Source organism: Hypanus sabinus, chromosome 4 (genome assembly GCF_030144855.1).
Source record: "Hypanus sabinus isolate sHypSab1 chromosome 4, sHypSab1.hap1, whole genome shotgun sequence".
Classification (NCBI taxonomy): domain Eukaryota; kingdom Metazoa; phylum Chordata; class Chondrichthyes; order Myliobatiformes; family Dasyatidae; genus Hypanus; species Hypanus sabinus.
Genome location: NC_082709.1, coordinates 98,055,209 through 98,079,080, shown reverse-complemented (window position 1 = coordinate 98,079,080; position 23,872 = coordinate 98,055,209). Strand labels below are relative to the sequence as shown.

The 23,872-nt window shown below is 50.3% G+C and overlaps 1 protein-coding gene across 1 annotated transcript in view; it reads left to right on the top strand.

The window, feature by feature from the left end:
* Positions 1-23,872, top strand: part of LOC132393017 (lysosome membrane protein 2-like) — a 525,473-nt gene that overhangs the window by 86,767 nt on the left and 414,834 nt on the right. The gene's annotated exons all lie outside the window — the stretch shown is intronic.

Sequence of the window (23,872 nt, the reverse complement as noted above, 5' to 3'; positions counted from 1 at the left end):
AGGATTGGGTACATGGGGAGTGATGGATACCAGGACTGGGTACATGGGGAGTGATGGATACCAGGATTGGGTACATGGGGAGTGATGGATACCAGGATTGGGTACATGGGGAGTGATGGATACCAGGACTGGGTACATGGGGAGTGATGGATACCAGGACTGGGTACATGGGGAGTGATAGATACCAGGATTAGGTACAGAGGGAGTGATGGGTACAGGGATTGGGTACACAGGGAGTGATTGTACCGGGATTGGGTACCCAGGGAGTGATGGGTACTGGGATTGGGTACACAGGGAGTGATGGAGTATCGGATTTGGGTACACATGGAGTGATTGTACCGGGATTGGGTACACAGAGACTAATGGGAGACCGGGATTGTGTACACAGGGAGGGATGGGTACTGGGATTGGGTTCACAGGGAGGGGTGGGTACCTGGATTGGGTACACAGGGAGTGATGGAGTATCGGATTTGGGTACACAGGGAGGGGTGGGTACTGGGATTGGGTACACAGGGAGGGGTGGGTACTGGGATTGGGTACACAGGGAGTGATGGAGTATCGGATTTGGGTACACAGGGAGTGATGGAGTATCGGATTTGGGTACATAGGGAGTGATGGAGTATCGGATTTGGGTACACAGGGAGGGGTGGGTACTGGGATTGGGTACACAGGGAGTGATTGTACCGGGATTGTGTACATAGGGAGTGATGGGTACCGGGATTGGGTACACAGGGAGTGATTGTACCGGGATTGTGTACATGGGGAGTGATGGATACCAGGATTGGGTACATGGGGAGTGATGGATACCAGGATTGGGTACATGGGGAGTGATGGATACCAGGATTGGGTACATGGGGAGGGGCAGGTACTGGGATTGGTTACACAAGGAGTGATTGTACCGTGATTGGGTACACTGAGACTAATGGGAGACCGGGATTGTGTACACAGGGAGGGGTGGGTACTGGGATTGGGTTCACAGGGAGGGGTGGGTACTGGGATTGGGTACACAGGGAGGGGTGGGTACCAGGATTGGGTACACAGGGAGTGATTGTACCGGGATTGGGTACACAGAGACTAATGGGAGACCGGGATTGTGTACATAGGGAGTGATGGGTACTGGGATTGGATACACAGGGAGTGATTGTACTGGGATTGGGTACACAGGGAGGGGTGGGTACTGGGATTGGGTACACAGGGAGTGATGGAGTATCGGATTTGGGTACACAGGGAGGGGTGGGTACCGGGATTGGGTACACAGGGAGTGATGGGTACAGGGATTGGGTACACAGGGAGGGGTGGGTACTGTGATTGGGTACACAGGGAGGGGTGGGTACTGGGATTGGGTACACAGGGAGTGATTGTACCGGGATTGTGTACATAGGGAGTGATGGGTACCGGGATTGGGTACACAGGGAGTGATTGTACCGGGATTGTGTACATAGGGAGTGATGGGTACCGGGATTGGGTACACAGGGAGTGATTGTACCGGGATTGTGTACATGGGGAGTGATGGATACCAGGATTGGGTACATGGGGAGTGATGGATACCAGGATTGGGTACATGGGGAGTGATGGATACCAGGATTGGGTACATGGGGAGTGATGAATACCAGGATTGGGTACATGGGGAGTGATGGATACCAGGATTGGGTACATAGGGAGTGATGAATACCAGGATTGGGTACATGGGGAGTGATGGATACCAGGATTGGGTACATGGGGAGTGGTGGGTACCAGGATTAGGTACAGAGGGAGTGATGGATACCGGGATTGGGTACACAGGGAGGGTTTAGCACCAGGAATGGGTACACAGTGAGTGATGGGTACCGGGATTGGGTACACAGGGAGTGATTGTACCGGGATTGGGTACCCAGGGAGTGATGGGTACCGGGATTGGGTACACAGGGAGGGGTGGGTACCGGGATTGGGTACACAGGGAGGGGTGGGTACTGGAAATGGGTTCACAGGGAGGGGCGGGTACTGGGATTGGGTACACAGGGAGGGGTTGGTACTGGGATTGGGTACACAGGGAGGGGTGGGTACCGAGATTGGGTACACAGGGAGGGGCAGGTACTGGGATTGGTTACACAAGGAGTGATTGTACCGTGATTGGGTACACAGAGACTAATGGGAGACCGGGATTGTGTACACAGGGAGGGGTGGGTACTGGGATTGGGTTCACAGGGAGGGGTGGGTACTGGGATTGGGTACACAGGGAGGGGTGGGTACCAGGATTGGGTACACAGGGAGTGATTGTACCGGGATTGGGTACACAGAGACTAATGGGAGACCGGGATTGTGTACATAGGGAGTGATGGGTACTGGGATTGGATACACAGGGAGTGATTGTACTGGGATTGGGTACACAGGGAGGGGTGGGTACTGGGATTGGGTACACAGGGAGTGATGGAGTATCGGATTTGGGTACACAGGGAGGGGTGGGTACCGGGATTGGGTACACAGGGAGTGATGGGTACAGGGATTGGGTACACAGGGAGGGGTGGGTACTGTGATTGGGTACATAGGGAGGGGTGGGTACTGGGATTGGGTACACAGGGAGTGATTGTACCGGGATTGTGTACATAGGGAGTGATGGGTACCGGGATTGGGTACACAGGGAGTGATTGTACCGGGATTGTGTACATAGGGAGTGATGGGTACCGGGATTGGGTACACAGGGAGTGATTGTACCGGGATTGTGTACATGGGGAGTGATGGATACCAGGATTGGGTACATGGGGAGTGATGGATACCAGGATTGGGTACATGGGGAGTGATGGATACCAGGATTGGGTACATGGGGAGTGATGAATACCAGGATTGGGTACATGGGGAGTGATGGATACCAGGATTGGGTACATAGGGAGTGATGAATACCAGGATTGGGTACATGGGGAGTGATGGATACCAGGATTGGGTACATGGGGAGTGGTGGGTACCAGGATTAGGTACAGAGGGAGTGATGGATACCGGGATTGGGTACACAGGGAGGGTTTAGCACCAGGAATGGGTACACAGTGAGTGATGGGTACCGGGATTGGGTACACAGGGAGTGATTGTACCGGGATTGGGTACCCAGGGAGTGATGGGTACCGGGATTGGGTACACAGGAAGGGGAGGGTACCGGGATTGGGTACACAGGGAGTGATGGAGTATCGGATTTGGGTACACATGGAGTGATTGTACCGGGATTGGGTACACAGAGACAAATGGGAGACCGGGATTGTGTACACAGGGAGGGGTGGGTACTGGGATTGGATACACAGGGAGTGATGGGTACCGGGATTGGGTACACAGGGAGGGGTGGGTACTGGGATTGGATACACAGGGAGGGGTGGGTACCGGGATTGGGTTCACAGGTAGGGGCGGGTACTGGGATTGTGTACACAGGGAGGGGCGGGTACTGGGATTGGGTTCACAGGGAGGGGCGGGTACCGGGATTGGGTTCACAGGGAGGGATGGGTACTGGGATTGTGTACACAGGGAGGGGTGGGTACTGGGATTGACTTCACAGGGAGGGGTGGGTACTGGGATTGGGTACACAGGGAGGGGTGGGTACTGGGATTGGATACACAGGGAGGGATGGGTACTGGGATTGGGTACACAGAGACTAATGGGAGACCGGGATTGTGTACACAGGGAGGGGTGGGTACTGGGATTGGGTACACAGGGAGGGGTGGGTACTGGGATTGGGTACACAGGGAGGGGTGGGTACCGGGATTGGGTACACAGGGAGGGGCGGGTACCGGGATTGGGTACACAGGGAGGGGCGGGTACTGGGATTGGGTACACAGGGAGGGGCGGGTACCGGGATTGGGTACACAGGGAGGGGCGGGTCCTGGGATTGGGTACACAGGGAGGGGCGGGTACTGGGATTGGGTACACAGGGAGGGGCGGGTACTGGGATTGGATACACAGGGAGGGGCGGGTACTGGGATTGGGTACATAGGGAGGGGTGGGTACTGGGATTGGGTACACAGGGAGTGATTGTACCGGGATTGGGTACACAGATACTAATGGGAGACCGGGATTGTGTACACAGGGAGGGATGGGTACTGGGATTGGGTACACAGGGAGGGGTGGGTACTGGGATTGGGTACATAGGGAGTGATGGATACCGGGATTGGGTACACAGGGAGTGATGGAGTATCGGATTTGGGTACACAGGGAGGGGTGGGTACTGGGATTGGGTACAGGGAGGGGCGGGTACCGGGATTGGGTACACAGGGAGGGGTGGGTACTGGGATTGGGTACACAGGGAGTGATTGTACCGGGATTGGGTACACAGAGACTAATGGGAGACCGGGATTGTGTACATAGGGAGTGATCGGTACTGGGATTGGATACACAGGGAGGGGTGGGTACCCAGATTGGGTACACAGGGAGTGATTGTACCGGGATTGTGTACATAGGGAGTGATGGGTACTGGGATTGGATACACAGGGAGGGGTGGGTACCCAGATTGGGTGCACAGGAAGTGATGGATACCAGGATTGGGTACATGGGGAGTGGTGGGTACCAGGATTAGGTACAGAGGGAGTGATGAGTACCAGGATTAGGTACAGAGGGAGTGATGAGTACCAGGATTGGGTACGCAGGGAATGGTGGGTACTGCGTTTGGGTACACTGTAACTGATGGGTGCCAGGAATTGGTACAGAGGAAGTGATGGATACCGGGATTGGAAGGACAGGGAGTGATGAGTACCACGATTGGGTACACAGTGAGTGATGGGTTTTGGGATTGGGGACACAGGGTCTGATGGGTGGATACCGGGATTGGGTACACAGGGAGGGTTTAGCAGCAGGAATGGGTACACAGTGAGTGATGGATACCGGGATTGAGTACACAGGGAGTGATGGGTACCAGGTTTGGGTACACAAGGAGGGATGGGTACTGGGATTGGGTACACAGGGAGTGATTGTACCGGGATTGGGTACATGGGGAGTGATTGTACCGGGATTGTGTACATGGGGGGTGATGGGTACCGGGATTGGGTACACAGGGTCTGATGGGTGGATACCGGGATTGGGTACACAGGGAGGGTTTAGCACCAGGAATGGGTACACAGTGAGTGATGGATACCAGGATTGGGTACACAGGGAGTGATGGATACCAGGATTGGGTACACAGGGTCTGATGGGTGGATACCGGGATTGGGTACACAGGGAGGGTTTAGCACCAGGAATGGGTACACAGTGAGTGATGGGTACCGGGATTGGGTACACAGGGAGTGATGGGTGGATACCGGGATTGGGTACACAGGGAGTGATTGTACCGGGATTGGGTACCCAGGGAGTGATGGGTACTGGGATTGGGTACACAGGAAGGGGAGGGTACCGGGATTGGGTACACAGGGAGTGATGGAGTATCGGATTTGGGTACACATGGAGTGATTGTACCGGGATTGGGTACACAGAGACTAATGGGAGACCGGGATTGTGTACACAGGGAGGGATGGGTACTGGGATTGGGTTCACAGGGAGGGGTGGGTACCTGGATTGGGTACACAGGGAGTGATGGAGTATCGGATTTGGGTACACAGGGAGGGGTGGGTACTGGGATTGGGTACACAGGGAGGGGTGGGTACTGGGATTGGTTACACAGGGAGTGATGGAGTATCGGATTTGGATACACAGGGAGGGGTGGGTACTGGGATTGGGTACACAGGGAGGGGTGGGTACTGGGATTGGGTACACAGGGAGTGATGGGTACTGGGATTGGGTACACAGGGAGGGGCGGGTACCGGGTTTGGGTACACAGGGAGTGATGGAGTATCGAATTTGGGTACACAGGGAGGGGTGGGTACTGGGATTGGGTACACAGGGAGGGGTGGGTACTGGGATTGGTTACACAGGGAGTGATGGAGTATCGGATTTGGATACACAGGGAGGGGTGGGTACTGGGATTGGGTACACAGGGAGGGGTGGGTACTGGGATTGGGTACACAGGGAGGGGCGGGTACCGGGTTTGGGTACACAGAGAGTGATGGATACCAGGATTGGATACACAGGGAGTGATGGAGTATCGAATTTGGGTACACAGGGAGGGGTGGGTACTGGGATTGTGTACACAGGGAGTGATGGGTACTGGGATTGGGTACACAGGGAGGGGTGGGTACTGGGATTGGGTTCACAGGGAGGGGTGGGTACTGGGATTCGGTACACAGGGAGGGGTGGGTACCGGGATTGGGTACACAGGGAGTGATGGAGTATCGAATTTGGGTACACAGGGAGGGGTGGGTACTGGGATTGGGTACACAGGGAGGGGCGGGTACCGGGATTGGGTACACAGGGAGGGGTGGGTACCGGGATTGGGTTCACAGGGAGGGGTGGGTACTGGAAATGGGTTCACAGGGAGGGGCGGGTACTGGGATTGTGTACACAGGGAGGGGTGGGTACTGGGATTGGGTTCACAGGAAGTGATGGATACCAGGATTAGGTACAGAGGGAGTGATGAGTACCAGGATTAGGTACAGAGGGAGTGATGAGTACCAGGATTGGGTACGCAGGGAATGGTGGGTACTGCGTTTGGGTACACTGTAACTGATGGGTGCCAGGAATTGGTACAGAGGAAGTGATGGATACCGGGATTGGAAGGACAGGGAGTGATGAGTACCACGATTGGGTACACAGTGAGTGATGGGTTTTGGGATTGGGTACACAGGGTCTGATGGGTGGATACCGGGATTGGGTACACAGGGAGGGTTTAGCACCAGGAATGGGTACACAGTGAGTGATGGGTACCGGGATTGGGTACACAGGGAGTGATGGGTGGATACCGGGATTGGGTACACAGGGAGTGATGGGTGGATACCGGGATTGGGTACCCAGGGAGTGATGGGTACTGGGATTGGGTACACAGGAAGGGGAGGGTACCGGGATTGGGTACACAGGGAGTGATGGAGTATCGGATTTGGGTACACATGGAGTGATTGTACCGGGATTGGGTACACAGAGACTAATGGGAGACCGGGATTGTGTACACAGGGAGGGATGGGTACTGGGATTGGGTTCACAGGGAGGGGTGGGTACCTGGATTGGGTACACAGGGAGTGATGGAGTATCGGATTTGGGTACACAGGGAGGTGTGGGTACTGGGATTGGGTACACAGGGAGGGGTGGGTACTGGGATTGGGTACACAGGGAGTGATGGGTACTGGGATTGGGTACACAGGGAGGGGCGGGTACCGGGTTTGGGTACACAGAGAGTGATGGATACCAGGATTGGATACACAGGGAGTGATGGAGTATCGAATTTGGGTACACAGGGAGCGGTGGGTACTGGGATTGTGTACACAGGGAGGGGTGGGTACTGGGATTGGGTTCACAGGGAGGGGTGGGTACTGGGATTGGGTACACAGGGAGGGGTGGGTACCGGGATTGGGTACACAGGGAGTGATGGAGTATCGAATTTGGGTACACAGGGAGGGGTGGGTACTGGGATTGGGTACACAGGGAGGGGCGGGTACCGGGATTGGGTACACAGGGAGGGGTGGGTACCGGGATTGGGTTCACAGGGAGGGGTGGGTACTGGAAATGGGTTCACAGGGAGGGGCGGGTACTGGGATTGGTTACACAGGGAGGGGTTGGTACTGGGATTGGGTACACAGGGAGGGGTATGTACCGAGATTGGGTACACAGGGAGGGGTGGGTACCGAGTTTGGGTACATAGGGAGGGGCGGGTACTGGGATTGGGTACACAAGGAGTGATTGTACCGTGATTGGGTACACAGAGACTAATGGGAGACCGGGATTGTGTACACAGGGAGGGGTGGGTACTGGGATTGGGTTCACAGGGAGGGGTGGGTACTGGGATTGGGTACACAGGGAGGGGTGGGTACCAGGATTGGGTGCACAGGGAGTGATTGTACCGGGATTGGGTACACAGAGACTAATGGGAGACCGGGATTGTGTACACAGGGAGGGGTGGGTACCTGGATTGGGTACACAGGGAGTGATTGTACCGGGATTGTGTACATAGGGAGTGATGGGTACAGGGATTGGATACACAGGGAGGGGTGGGTACCCAGATTGGGTTCACAGGAAGTGATGGATACCAGGATTGGGTACATGGGGAGTGGTGGGTACCAGGATTAGGTACAGAGGGAATGATGAGTACCAGGATTAGGTACAGAGGGAGTGATGAGTACCAGGATTGGGTACGCAGGGAATGGTGGGTACTGCGTTTGGGTACACTGTAACTGATGGGTGCCAGGAATTGGTACAGAGGAAGTGATGGATACCGGGATTGGAAGGACAGGGAGTGATGAGTACCACGATTGGGTACACAGTGAGTTATGGGTTTTGGGATTGGGGACACAGGGTCTGATGGGTGGATACCGGGATTGGGTACACAGGGAGGGTTTAGCAGCAGGAATGGGTACACAGTGAGTGATGGATACCGGGATTGAGTACACAGGGAGTGATTGTACTGGGATTGTGTTCACAGGGAGTGATGGATACCGGGATTGGATACACAGGGAGGGGTGGATACCCAGATTGGGTTCACAGGGAGTGATTGTACCAGGATTGGGTACATGGGGAGTGATGGATACCAGGATTGGGTACATGGGGAGTGATGAATACCAGGATTGGGTACATGGGGAGTGATGGATACCAGGATTGGGTACATAGGGAGTGATGGATACCAGGATTGGGTAAATGGGGAGTGGTGGGTACCAGGATTAGGTACAGAGGGAGTGATGGATACCGGGATTGGGTACACAGGGAGGGTTTAGCACCAGGAATGGGTACACAGTGAGTGATGGGTACCGGGATTGGGTACACAGGGAGTGATTGTACCGGAATTGGGTACACAGAGAGTGATGGATACCGGGATTGGGTACACAGAGAGTGATGGGTACCGGGATTGGGTACACAGGGAGTGATTGTACCGGGATTGGGTACACGGAGAGTGATTGTACCGGGATTAGGTACCCAGGGAGTGATGGAGTATCGGATTTGGGTACACATGGAGTGATTGTACCGGGATTGGGTACACAGGGAGTGATTGTACCGGGATTGGGTACACAGAGAGTGATGGGTACCGGGATTGGGTACACAGAGAGTGATGGGTACCGGGATTGGGTACACAGGGAGTGATTGTACCGGGATTGGGTACCCAGGGAGTGATGGGTACTGGGATTGGGTACACAGGAAGGGGAGGGTACCGGGATTGGGTACACAGAGACTAATGGGAGACCGGGATTGTGTACACAGGGAGGGATGGGTACTGGGATTGGATACACAAGGAGGGATGGGTACTGGGATTGGGTTCACAGGGAGGGGCGGGTACCGGGATTGGGTACACAGGGAGGGGTGGGTACCGGGATTGGGTACACAGGGAGGGGTGGGTACTGGAAATGGGTTCACAGGGAGGGGCGGGTACTGGGATTGGGTACACAGGGAGGGGTGGGTACTGGGATTGGGTTCACAGGGAGGGGTGGGTACTGGGATTGGGTACACAGGGAGGGGTGGGTACTGGGATTGGGTACACAGGGAGTGATTGTACCGGGATTGGGTACACAGAGACAAATGGGAGACCGGGATTGTGTACACAGGGAGGGATGGGTACTGGGATTGGATACACAGGGAGGGATGGGTACTGGGATTGGGTTCACAGGGAGGGGCGGGTAACAGGATTGGGTACACAGGGAGGGGTGGGTACCGGGATTGTGTACACAGGGAGGGGTGGGTACCGGGATTGGGTACACAGGGAGGGGTGGGTACTGGAAATGGGTTCACAGGGAGGGGCGGGTACCGGGATTGGGTACACAGGGAGGGGTGGGTACTGGGATTGGGTACACAGGGAGGGGTGGGTACTGGGATTGGGTACACAGGGAGGGGTGGGTACTGGGATTGGGTACACAGGGAGGGGTGGGTACTGGGATTGACTTCACAGGGAGGGGTGGGTACTGGGATTGGGTACACAGGGAGGGGTGGGTACTGGGATTGGGTACACAGGGAGGGGTGGGTACTGGCATTGGGTACACAGGGAGGGGTGGGTACTGGGATTGACTTCACAGGGAGGGGTGGGTACTGGGATTGGGTACACAGGGAGGGGTGGGTACTGGGATTGGGTACACAGGTAGGGGTGGGTACTGGGATTGGGTACACAGGGAGGGGTGGGTACTGGGATTGACTTCACAGGGAGGGGTGGGTACTGGGATTGGGTACACAGGGAGGGGTGGGTACTGGGATTGGGTACACAGGGAGGGGTGGGTACTGGGATTGACTTCACAGGGAGGGGTGGGTACCGGGATTGGGTTCACAGGGAGGGGTGGGTACTGGGATTGTGTACACAGGGAGGGGTGGGTACCGGGATTGGGTTCACAGGGAGGGGTGGGTACTGGGATTGTGTACACAGGGAGGGGTGGGTACTGGGATTGGGTTCACAGGGAGGGGCGGGTACTGGGATTGTGTACACAGGAAGGGGTGGGTACTGGGATTGGGTTCACAGGGAGGGGCGGGTACTGGGATTGTGTACACAGGGAGGGGTGGGTACTGGGATTGGGTACACAGGGAGGGATGGGTACTGGGATTGGGTACACAGGGAGGGGTGGGTACTGGGATTGGGTACACAGGGAGGGATGGGTACTGGGATTGGATACACAGGGAGGGGCGGGTACTGGGATTGGGTACACAGGGAGGGGTGGGTACTGGGATTGGGTACACAGGGAGGGATGGGTACTGGGATTGGATACACAGGGAGGGATGGGTACTGGGATTGGGTACACAGGGAGGGGCGGGTACTGGGATTGGGTACACAGGGAGGGGTGGGTACTGGGATTGGGTACATAGGGAGGGGTGGGTACTGGGATTGGGTACACAGGGAGTGATTGTACCGGGATTGGGTACACAGAGACTAATGGGAGACCGGGATTGTGTACACAGGGAGGGATGGGTACTGGGATTGGGTACACAGGGAGGGGTGGGTACTGGGATTGGGTACACAGGGAGTGATGGAGTATCGGATTTGGGTACACAGGGAGGGGTGAGTACTGGGATTGGGTACACAGGGAGGGGCGGGTACCGGGATTGGGTACACAGGGAGTGATTGTACCGGGATTGGGTACACAGAGACTAATGGGAGACCGGGATTGTGTACATAGGGAGTGATGGGTACTGGGATTGGATACACAGGGAGGGGTGGGTACCCAGATTGGGTTCACAGGGAGTGATTGTACCGGGATTGTGTACATAGGGAGTGATGGGTACTGGGATTGGATACACAGGGAGGGGTGGGTACCCAGATTGGGTTCACAGGAAGTGATGGATACCAGGATTAGGTACAGAGGGAGTGATGAGTACCAGGATTGGGTACGCAGGGAATGGTGGGTACTGCGTTTGGGTACACTGTAACTGATGGGTGCCAGGAATTGGTACAGAGGAAGTGATGGATACCGGGATTGGAAGGACAGGGAGTGATGAGTACCACGATTGGGTACACAGTGAGTGATGGGTTTTGGGATTGGGTACACAGGGTCTGATGGGTGGATACCGGGATTGGGTACACAGGGAGGGTTTAGCAGCAGGAATGGGTACACAGTGAGTGATGGATACTGGGATTGAGTACACAGGGAGTGATGGGTACCGGGATTGGGTACACAGGGAGTGATTGTACCGGGATTGGGTTCACAGGGAGGGGTGGGTACCAGGATTGGGTACACAGGGAGTGATTGTATCGGGATTGGGTACACAGGGAGTGATTGTACCGGGATTGTGTACATAGGGAGTGATGGGTACTGGGATTGGATACACAGGGAGGGGTGGATACCCAGATTGGGTACACAGAGAGTGATTGTACCGGGATTGGGTACCCAGGAAGGGGAGGGTACCGGGATTGGGTACACAGAGAGTGATGGAATATCGGATTTGGGTACACATGGAGTGATTGTACCGGGATTGGGTACACAGGGAGGGGTGGGTACTGGGATTGTGTACACAGGGAGTGATGGGTACTGGGATTGGGTTCACAGGGAGGGGTGGGTACTGGGATTGGATACACAGGGAGGGATGGGTACTGGGATTGGGTACACAGGGAGGGATGGGTACTGGGATTGGGTTCACAGGGAGGGGTGGGTACTGGGATTGGGTACACAGGGAGGGATGGGTACTGGGATTGGGTTCACAGGGAGGGGTGGGTACTGGGATTGGGTACACAGGGAGTGATTGTACCGGGATTGGGTACACAGAGACTAATGGGAGACCGGGATTGTGTACACAGGGAGGGATGGGTACTGGGATTGGATACACAGGGAGGGGCGGGTACTGGGATTGGGTTCACAGGGAGGGGTGGGTACTGGGATTGGGTTCACAGGGAGGGGTGGGTACTGGGATTGGGTTCACAGGGAGGGGTCGGTACTGGGATTGGGTTCACAGGGAGGGGTGGGTACTGGGATTGGGTACACAGGGAGGGATGGGTACTGGGATTGGATACACAGGGAGGGATGGGTACTGGGATTGGGTTCACAGGGAGGGGTGGGTACCGGGATTGTGTACACAGGGAGGGGTGGGTACTGGAAATGGGTTCACAGGGAGGGGCGGGTACTGGGATTGGGTACACAGGGAGGGGTGGGTACTGGGATTGGGTACACAGGGAGTGATTGTACCGGGATTGGGTACACAGAGAATAATGGGAGACCGGGTTGTGTACACAGGGAGGGATGGGTACTGGGATTGGATACACAGGGAGGGGCGGGTACTGGGATTGGGTACACAGGGAGGGGTGGGTACTGGGATTGGGTTTACAGGGAGGGGTGGGTACCGGGATTGGGTACACAGGGAGGGGTGGGTACTGGGATTGGGTTCACAGGGAGGGGTGGGTACCGGGATTGGGTACACAGAGACTAATGGGAGAGCGGGATTGTCTACACAGGGAGGGATGGGTACTGGGATTGGGTTCACAGGGAGTGATGGAGTATCGGATTTGGGTACACAGGGAGGGGTGGGTACTGGGATTGGGTACACAGGGAGGGGCGGGTACCGGGTTTGGGTACATAGGGAGTGATGGATTCCAGGATTGGATACACAGGGAGTGATGGAGTATCGGATTTGGGTACACAGGGAGGGGTGGGTACTGGGATTGGGTACACAGGGAGGGGCGGGTACTGGGATTGGGTACACAGGGAGGGGCGGGTACTGGGATTGGGTACACAGGGAGGGGCGGGTACTGGGATTGGGTACACAGGGAGGGGTGGGTACTGGGATTGGGTACACAGGGAGGGGCGGGTACCGGGATTGGGTACACAGGGAATGATGGGTACCTGGATTGGGTACACAGGGAGGGGTGGGTACTGGGATTGGGTTCACAGGAAGGGGAGGGTACCGGGATTGGGTACACAGGGAGTGATGGAGTATCGGATTTGGGTACACAGGGAGTGATGGAGTATCGGATTTGGGTACACAGGGAGGGGTGGGTACCGGAATTTGTGTACCGGGATTTGTTCCACAGGTAGGGGTGGGTATTGCGATTGGGTACACTGGGAGGGGTAGGTACCCGGTCTGGGTACACAGGGTGTGATGGGTGCTGGGATTGGGTAAATAGGGAGTGATGGATACCAGGACTGGGTACACAGTGAGTGATGAGCTACTGGGATTGGCTACACAGGGAGGGGTAAGTATTGGGATTGGGTACACAGGGAGTGATGTGTCCCTGGATTGGTTACACAGGGAGGGGTGGGTCTCGGGTTTGGCTACACAGGGAGGGGTGAGTATCAGGATTGTGTACACAGGGAATGATGGGCTCCCGGATTGGGTACACAGGGAGAGGTGAGTATCGGGATGGAGAACACAGGGTGTGATGGCTATTAGGACTGGGTACACAGGGAGAGATGGGTCTCAGGTTTGGGTACACTGGGATGGTTTAGAACCAGGATTAGGTACACAGGGAGTAATGGGTATCATGATTGCGTACACAGGGAGGGGTGGGTACCCGGATTGGGTACACAGGGATGAGTGGGTGCTGGGAGCGGGTACAAAGGGACGGATGGGTGCCAGGATTGGGTACACAGGGAGAGATGAGCACCAGGATAGGGTATACAGGAAGTGATAGGTATCGGGATTGGGTACACAAGGTGGGGTGGGTATCAGGATCGGGTACACAGGGAGTGAATGGTATCGGAATTAGGTACACAGGAAATGGTGGGTTCTGGGATTGCTTACACAGGGAGTGGTGGGTCCTGGGATTGGGTACAGAGGGAGGGTTGAGCACCAGGATTGATTACACAGGGAGAGGTGGGTATAGGGTTTGTGTACACAGGGAGTGATGGGTACTGGGATTGGGTACACAGGGAGTGGTGAGTACTGGGATTGGGACATAGGGTGTGATTGGTACCAGGATTGGATACCCAGGGAGTGATGGATACCAAAATGGGTACACAGGGAGTGATGAGTACCGGGATCGAGAACACAGGGAGTGATGGGTACTGGGATTGGGTACACGTGGAGTGATGAGTACCGGGATCGAGAACACAGGGAGTGATGAGTACCGGGATCGAGAACACAGGGAGTGATGAGTACCGGGATCGAGAACACAGGGAGTGATGAGTACCGGGATCGAGAACACAGGGAGTGATGAGTACCGGGATCAAGAACACAGGGAGTGATGGGTACTGGGATTTGCCCTTTCGAATGTTGACTTTGTGGTTCAATTTAACCCTTTGCTCTGTCTGCATTTGTACCCAATTATTGGCTTGTCTTTCCTTGCATTCATGTTACATTCATCATCTACTTGTAAATCTGATGGCTCATCCTGGTTCATATCCTCTTTCATACTGGTTCCCATCCCCCTGCCATATTAGTTGAAACCACTAACAACAGCTCTAGTAAACCTGCCCGCAAGAATATTTGTCCACCTGGGATTCAAGTGGAACCAAATGAAAAACTTTTCTGATTTTTAAAGCTCTTTGCCAGACTTGTGTAGGAATGCTTCTCCTGTGTCTGTGCAGTACTGCAATCGATGACTCCAACCGATAAAGTTTCCTGATTTTTTTCATCTCTAATTTTTATTGCAACACCAACAATTTATATTCAATACAACCAGTTGCCTATTATGTTTTGACTGTTTAACCCAGCCAACCCCCAACCCTCCTCCCCACCCCCTCTCCACCTGTCTCTCTCTCGCCCCCCATCCCTCTGCCATCCACCAACCAACTGAATGTGCATACACAGACAGTGCATTCCTATTTTAACAGAAGATCTTTTACATTAGATATTAAATTTGTCCACATTAAGATTGTGTTTGGTCATGCACCATTTATTCTTGCTGATGATAATTCCAGGTACGAAATGTCCAAAAAGCACTGAAGCCAGTGAGTACTTGAAATATCATGAGGAGGTTTTCAATGCTGGACTACAATCTTCTTAGCTGCAGTCAGGCCTGTCAGCCAGACTTTGCGTGTTTTTTCCATAAGGGAAAGGTGGGTGTCATCATTTAGAAGATGTACAGCGGGGTCCATTGGTAATTGTACCTCCATTAGTTCTGTACAAGTACAGTACTAATAACCTTCCCCCACAAACCAAAAACCCCTGGACATTCCCATACAGCATGTATAAAAGAGCCAACAGTTTCATGGGGGCAAAAAGAGTAATATGGGTCAAGAACCAGTCCCATTTGATGTCTAATTCTCAATGTTAGATATGCTCTATGACAAATTTCAAGTGTATATACCGATGATTTGGGTTTTTCAAAGGACCGCCAGCATTATCCCAAATCGCATCCTAGTCTAAGTCTTGTCCCAATTCAGATATGTCCCTATCCCAGGCTTTCATTCCTGATGTGGGCCTATATATCTGGGAGCAAACATGAGGAAATCTGCAGATGCTATTGTGTTCAAACAATAACACACACAAAATGCTGGTGGAACACAGCAGGCCAGGCAGCATCTATCGGGAGAAGTGCTGTCGATGTTTTGGGCCGAGACGAAGAAGATTTACACCATACGGTTTTAAATTTTAGGAATTTTTCTACTGCTCTAAACACTTGTACCATATGGGTTAAAATTGGACCGTTATACAAATCACATTTTTTAGTAGACATACCTATAAAGAGAAAGCCCTTCAACCTTATAGGTGCTATTAGCTCTTGTTCTATATTTTTCCATGACGAAACTTTATGTTCCTCCATCCAATAGCTAAGACTTTTAATACAAATGCCCAGTGAAGCAACTTAAAATCTGGACATGCCAATCCCCCATCTGACTTTTTGAATTGTAGAGCTGACCACTTTATATTGGGTTGTTTACTGTTCCAAACATAGCATTGTAGTAAGGAGTCCAGTTTTTGCCAATATCCTGCTGGAGGCGGAAGTGGGATCATTGAGCTGATAAAATTAATGCAGGGTAAGATGTTCATTTTAATGACTGATATATGGGCTGGGACTGATGCTGGCAGGTGTCTCCATCTATTAATATCTTCTATTTTTTTCAAATTAAAGAGTAATTTGTTTTAGCCACAGACTATAGGGAAGTATTAACTTTTAATACCCAAGTAGAGGACCTCATTTGTAACATTAATCTGGGGAGGGAGAGACACCTTACTTTTATCTGTATTAATCAGCATCAGTGCTGATTTTGACAAATTAACTTTGTAACCTGAAAGAAATCCAAATTGCCTCAGTGTTTTTAAAACATAGGGGAGAGTTTGTTAAACATTTGCCATATAAACTAATGTGTCGTCTGCGTAAAGTGATATCGAATGTGATGTACCTATTGTAATAGGGGAGATCTGAGGAGAGTTTCTAATTAAATGTGCAAGCAGTTCAAACAGATAGAGTAAAAATTAAGGGAGACAAAGGATCCCCTTGTCGTTTGCCCCATCCTATGTCAAATAACTCTGAGACAGCTCCTCCCTCACATACCTGGGCTGAAGGATTAGCACAGTTTGAATCATATTGATAACTTTATCGCCAAACTTAAATTCTTTTAGAACTCTCCAAAGATATGGCCATTCAAGGCGATTGAACGCTTTCTCAGCACCTAGAAACAGCAGGCCACAGGCAGGCGGGATTTTATGTGTTGCACTCAGTATGTGTAAGAGCCGGTGAATATTATCAGATGCCCTCACTATAGTCTCCCCCCAGCCCCACCTTTCTTTCTCTTTTATTTCCCATAATTCTCCACCTTCCCCCCAGCTTATTTCCCTCCAGCCTATCACTTCCCAGCTCTCTACTTCATCTGTCCCCCAACTTCTTATCCCCCCCTCGACCATCCCATGTTACTTCACTCCTGATGAAGGGTTTCGGCCCGAAATGCCGTCACTACCTCCTCCCATAGATGCTGTCTGGCCTGCTGAGTTCTGCCAGCATTTTGAGTTTTTATTTTCCCAACTACTGTCTTGAGTCTACTGGTTAAGACTTTGGAAAATATCTTGAAGTCAGCATTTATCAAGGAGATTGGACAGTGATTGGCACACTCCAAGGGGTCCTTACAGGGCTTAGGTATAACTGTGATCAGGGCTGTGGTTAGATCTCTATGGAAAGCACCATTTCCAATAGCATAATTTAATGTTTCTAACCATACTGGTCCAAGAATATCCCAAAGTGCTAGGTAAAGTTCCACAGGTGTGCCGACTATACCTTGCATATTATTTGTAGTTTTGAATGCTTTGAGTATCTCATCCAGTGTAAAAAAATTGGTGGAGTAATTCTCAGAAGGAACTGAGCCACTAGTATACAGTTCTTTAAAGTAATTTTTGAATGTCCTGTTTATTTCCTCTGTTGAAGATACTACTCCACGTTTAGCACATCTAATCACTGGTATAGACCTTTTAGCTTCCTGTTACCATATAAGCATATAACAATTACAGCACGGAAACAGGCCATCTCGGCCCTTCAAGTCCATGCTGAACGCTTACTCTCACCTAGTCCCACTGACCCACACTCAGCCCATAACCCTCCATTCCTTTCCTGTCCATATTCCTATCCAATTTTACTTTAAATGACAATACTGACCCTGCCTCTACCACTTCTACTGGAAGCTCGTTCCACACAGCTACCACTCTCTGAGTAATGAAATTCCCCCTCGTGTTACCCTTAAACTTTTGCCCCCAACTCTCAACTCATGTCCTCTTGTTTGAATCTCCCCTACTCTTAATGGAAAAAGCCTATCTACATCAACTCTGTCTATCCCCCTCATAATTTTAAATGCCTCTATCAAGTCCCCCCTCAACCTTCTATGCTCCAAAGAATAAAGACCTAACTTGTTCAACCTTTCCCTCTAACTTAGGTACTGAAACCCAGGTAACATTCTAGTAAATCTTCTCTGTACTCTCTCTATTTTGTTGACATCTTTCCTATAATTTGGTGACCAGAACCATACACAATACTCCAAATTCGGCCTTACCAATGCCTTGTACAATTTTAACATTACATCCCAACTCCTATACTCAATGCTCTGATTTATAAAGGCCAACATACCAAAAGCTTTCTTCACCACCCTATCCACATGAGGTTCCACCTTCAGGGAACTATGCACCATTATTCCTAGATCACTCTGTTCTACTGTATTCTTTAATGCCCTACCATTTATCATGTATGTCCTATTTGAATTATTCCTACCAAAATGTAGCACCTCACACTTATCACCATTAAACTCCATCTGCCATCACTCAGCCCACTCTTCTAACTGGCCTAAATCTCTCTGCAAGCTTTGAAAACCTACTTCATTATCCACAACGCCACTTACCTTAGTATCATCTGCATACTTACTAATCCAATTTACCACCCCATCATCCAGATCATTAATGTATATGACAAACAACATTGAATCCAGTGTCCCTGCGGCACACCACTAGTCACCGGCCTCCAACCTGACAAACAGTTATCCACCACTACTGTCTGGCATCTCCCATCCAGCCACTGTTGAATCCATTTTACTACTTCAATATTAATACCTAACGATTGAACCTTCCTAACTAACCTTCCGTGCGGAACGTTGTCAAAGGCCTTACTGAAGTCTATATTGACAACGTCCACTGCTTTACCCTCATCAAATTTACTCGTAACCTCTTCAAAAAATTCAGTAAGATTTGTCAAACATGACGTTCCATGCACAAATCCATGTTAACTGATCCTAATCAGACCCTGCCTATCCAGATAATTATATGTACCATCTCTAAGAATACTTTCCATTAATTTACCCACCACTGACGTCAAACCGATGGGCCTATAATTCCTAGGTTTACTCTTAGAACCCTTTTTAAACAATGGAACCACATGAGCAATACATCAATCCTCCGGCACCATCCCCATTTCTAATGACATTTGAAATATTTCTGTCAGAGCCTCTGCTATTTCTACACTAACCTCCCTCAAGGTCCTAGGGAATATCCTGTCAGGACCTGGAGATTTATCCACTTTTATATTCCTTAGAAGCGCCAGTACTTCCTCCTCTTTAATTGCCATAGTTTCCATAACTTCCCTACTTGTTTCCCTTACCTTACACAGTTCAATATCCTTCTCCTTAGTGAATACCAAAGAAAAGATATTGTTCAAAATCTCCCCTACCTCTTTCGGCTCCACACATAGCTGTCCACTCTGATTCTCTAAGGGACCAATTTTATCCCTCATTATTCTTTTGCTATTAATATAACTGTAGAAACCTTTGGACTTATTTTCACCTTACTTGCCAAAGCAACCTCTTATCTTCTTTTAGCTTTTCTAATTTCTTTCTTAAGATTCTTCTTACATTCTTTATATTCCTCGAGCACCTCATTTACTCCATGCTGCCTATATTTATTGTAGATATCTCTCTTTTTCCGAACCAAGTTTCCAATACTCCTTGAAATCCATGGCTCTCTCAAACTTCTAACCTTTCCTTTCAACCTAACAGGAACATAAAGATTCTGTACCCTCAAAATTTCACCTTTAAATGACCGCCATTTCTCTATTACATCCTTCCCATAAAACAAATTGTCCCAATCCACTCCTTCTAAATCCTTTCACATCTCCTCAAAGTTAGCCTTTCTCCAATCAAATATCTCAACCCTGGGTCCAGTCCTATCCTTCTCCATAATTATATTGAAACTAATGGTATTGTGTTCACTGGACCTGAAGTGCTCCCCAACACATACCTATGAGATCACCTGACCTATTTCATTCCCTGACAGAAGATCCAGCACTGCCCCTTCTCTAGTTGGTACCTCTATGTATTGCTGCAAAAAACTATCCTGCACACATTTTACAAACTCCAAACCATTCAGCCCTTTGACAGTATGGGCTTGCCAGTCTATGTGTGGAAAATTAAAATCTCCCACAATCACAACCCTGTGCTTACTACAAATATCTGCTATTTTCTTGCAAATTTGCTCCTCCAATTCTCGCTCCCCATTAGGTGATCTATAATATACCCCTATAAGTGTTACTACATCTTTCCCATTCCTCAATTCCACCCAAATAGGCTCCCTAGACAAGCCCTCTAATCTATCCTGCCAGAGCACCGCTGTAGTATTTTCTCTGACAAGCAACGCAATACTTCCCCCTCTTGTCCCTCTGATTCTATCACACCTGAAGCAACAAAATCCAGAAATATTTAGTTGCCAATCACACCCCTTCTGCAACCATGTTTCAGTAATAGCTACAACATCATATTTCCAGGTATCAATCCATGCTCTAAGCTCATCCACCTCTCTTACAATGCTCCTAGCATTAAAACAGATGCATTTAAGAAACTCTCCACCTCTTGCTCTCTGTTTATCTCTAACAGTACGAAGAACTTTACTGTCTTCTTTTTCTTCCTTCTCCCATACATCTGTTCCTACACTCTGGTTCCCCTCCCCCCTTGTATCTAGTTTAAATCCACTGGAGCCTCTCTAGCAAACCTACCTGCAAGAATATATGTCCCCCTCCAGTTCAGATGTAAACCTTCTCGCCGGAACAGGTCCCACCTTCCCTGGAAAACTGCCCAATTATCTTTAAATCTGAAGCCCTCACTCCTGCAACACGTCTTCAGCCACGTGTTGATCTGCACTATCTTACTATTTCTAAACCCAACTGCACGTGGCACTGGTAGCAATCCTGAGATTGCTATCCTGGAGGTCCTGTCCTTTAACTTGGCACCTAGCTCCCTAAACTCACCTTTCAGGACCTCCTCACTCTTCCTACCCACGTCATTGGTCCCTACATGGACCACAACATCTGGTTGCTCACCCTCCCTCTTGAGAATACTGAGAACTCGATCCGAGATATTGTAGACCCTGGCACCAGGGAGGCAACAGACCATCCGGGATTCTCGATCTCTTCCACAGAACCTCCTATCTGCCCCCCTATTGAATCCCCTATCACTACTGCTCTCCTCTTTTCCCTCCTTCCCTTCTGAGCTGTGGGTCCAGTCTCAGTGTCAGAGACGCAACCACTGCAACTTGTCCCTAGTAGGTCGTCCCCACCAAGAGTATCCAAAACGGTATACTTATTGATGGGAACGGCCACAGGGGTGCTCTGCTCTTCCTGTCTATTCCCCTTCCCTCTACTGACAGTCACCCAACTACCTGTCTCCTGACTCCTGGGGGTGACTATCTCCCTGAAACTCCCGTCTATTTCTGCCTCTGCCTCCTGAATGATCCGAAGTTCATCCAGCTCCAGCTCCAGTTTCTTAACTCAGTTTGTCAGGAGCTGCAGCTGGATGCACCTTTTGCAGGTGTAGTCATCAGGGACAACAGTGCTCACCTTGACTTCCCACAAACTGCAAATGGAGCACTCAACTGCGCTAACTGCTGCCTCCATTATCTACTCCTAAGCTAATTAGAATAATTAAAGGAGCTTATCTGGTCTTACCTCACCTGGAGTGAAGCTCGTACTCAGCTCGCCGAAGCCTGATTGAGCCAAAGCCGACCCACTCTGCCTCAGTCCACTCCGACGATGGCCGCTGTATATGGCAGTTTTTCTTTTTAAACCTTTGGCACGCTACGTCATGCACCTGTGAAGTCTAGCCTCTTTGCCACAATCAGTTAAAAAACAGCTTCTCTCCGAGCTTCTTTTACCTCTTCCCTCTCCGCCTCTTGCTGCGATTTAAATTTATAAAGTTTTAATCTTTTTATAAAGATAAAAAGTTGTTTGAACAAACTTCCTGGTCTTTAAAGACCTACACTAGACTTGAGCAGGAATGCTTTGTGTAGTAATTGTAGTAATTCAATCAATGACTCTGTCTGTTGATCAATATTTCCTGCTGCCCTACCATTCTTTATTTATGTCCTACCTTCACTTGGTTCCTCAAAACACATCACTTCACACTTACTAAGATTAGACAACGGTCTGCGATTGGTCTGACCAGTTTACTATCTGATCAATATAATTCTGTAGCCTACTGCAAAACCCCTCCCTATCAACAGTATTACCAATATTTGCGTCTTCTATGGACTTACTAACCATAGCTTCGACATTCACATCTAAGTTGTCACTGTATATAACAAACAGCCAAGGTCCCAGCACTGGGCCCTGCAGTAAACCACTGTACACACTTTGCGCTCACACATCAGTGGGAATAGGACTGAATGTTCTGAGAAAGGATGGCATCCTTCCATGTTACCATAAAATAAGAAGTATGTTACCACAATGTGCAAAATCCAGAACCCCCTCTGGATGACCAGGTGACTTACAATACAGAACAATACTGTACTTCACCTCACGAGATCTGTGCTGACTATGATGCCAAATTAAACTAAATTTCTTCTGCCTGCACATGATGCATATCCCTCCATTCCCTGAACATTCATGTTTTTAAGAGCCTCTTAAACATTATCATCCCATCTGCTTCCACCACCATTCCTGACACTGTCTGTGTAAAAGACTTGCCTTGCAATTTAAAGTTTTCCATAATCCATATCCTCTAATATTTGACATTTCTACTGTGGGGAAAGGATTCTGACAGTCCACCCTATCTATGTGTCACATATTCCTATAAACTTCTAGCAGATCTCCCCTCAGCTTCTGACGTTCCAGAGAAAACAGCTGAAGTTTCTCGAATCACTCAGTCTGGAGAATAAGAAATGACAAAAAGGGGGGAACTGATATCAGACACTGAGATCTTCTGAGAGCAGGAGTTCTGGGGTAGTATAAATAATATAGGAGTGAGATTATAAGAGAGTGGGAAAGCAAAGAGCAAGACTCAAAAATGCGCATTTAAAGTCAACAGAAAACCAAAAGATTTTATGTACATAAAGAACAAGAAGATAACAATTTTGTGTATTTAATAAATCAGTAATAATTGAGTAGTATTGTAAATATATTGTTTGATTCAGCATTCTTTATTGTATGGATGATTCATTATTGTTATATATGTGAAATGTGTATATATTGCATATGTCATGATGCTACCATATCATCAGTGTGCACCTCGCTTAAAGTAATAACAAAACTAGGACCCATTCTCCAGGGCTCCCGCCTTTTCCTTTCAATTAGCTTTACGACTTAGAGTTACAAAACATAATAAACTAAGAAGAGTGTAATTTATTAGCAATTGATAACATAACCAGTGGGCGCAGATGGAAGGTCAATCCCGCTACCACCTGTACGTTCTCCCCGTGACTGGATGGGCTTCCTCCCAAAGTCCATTGACATACTAGTTGGTAGGATTATTGGTAAGTGTGGGATTAAATTGGGGGAGGGGGGGTTGCTGCACAACAATGCCCGAAGGGCCTGTTCCACGCTGTATCTCAATAAATAAATAAGTGAGGCTAAAGTTCTTACTGGATACTTTCCACCTGACTTCACAAAGTGGGGATGATGCTGATGCTGTGGTTAAAATAATAGCACGTAGAAGTATTTGATGGAATAAACAGAATGCAGGAGGAGGTTTGCAGGGGTTTGGTATTTTGGAATGGTTTAAACCACCAGGCCCAGACAGGTAAATCCGAGGTGGTAGGGGCACATGCAGAAGTA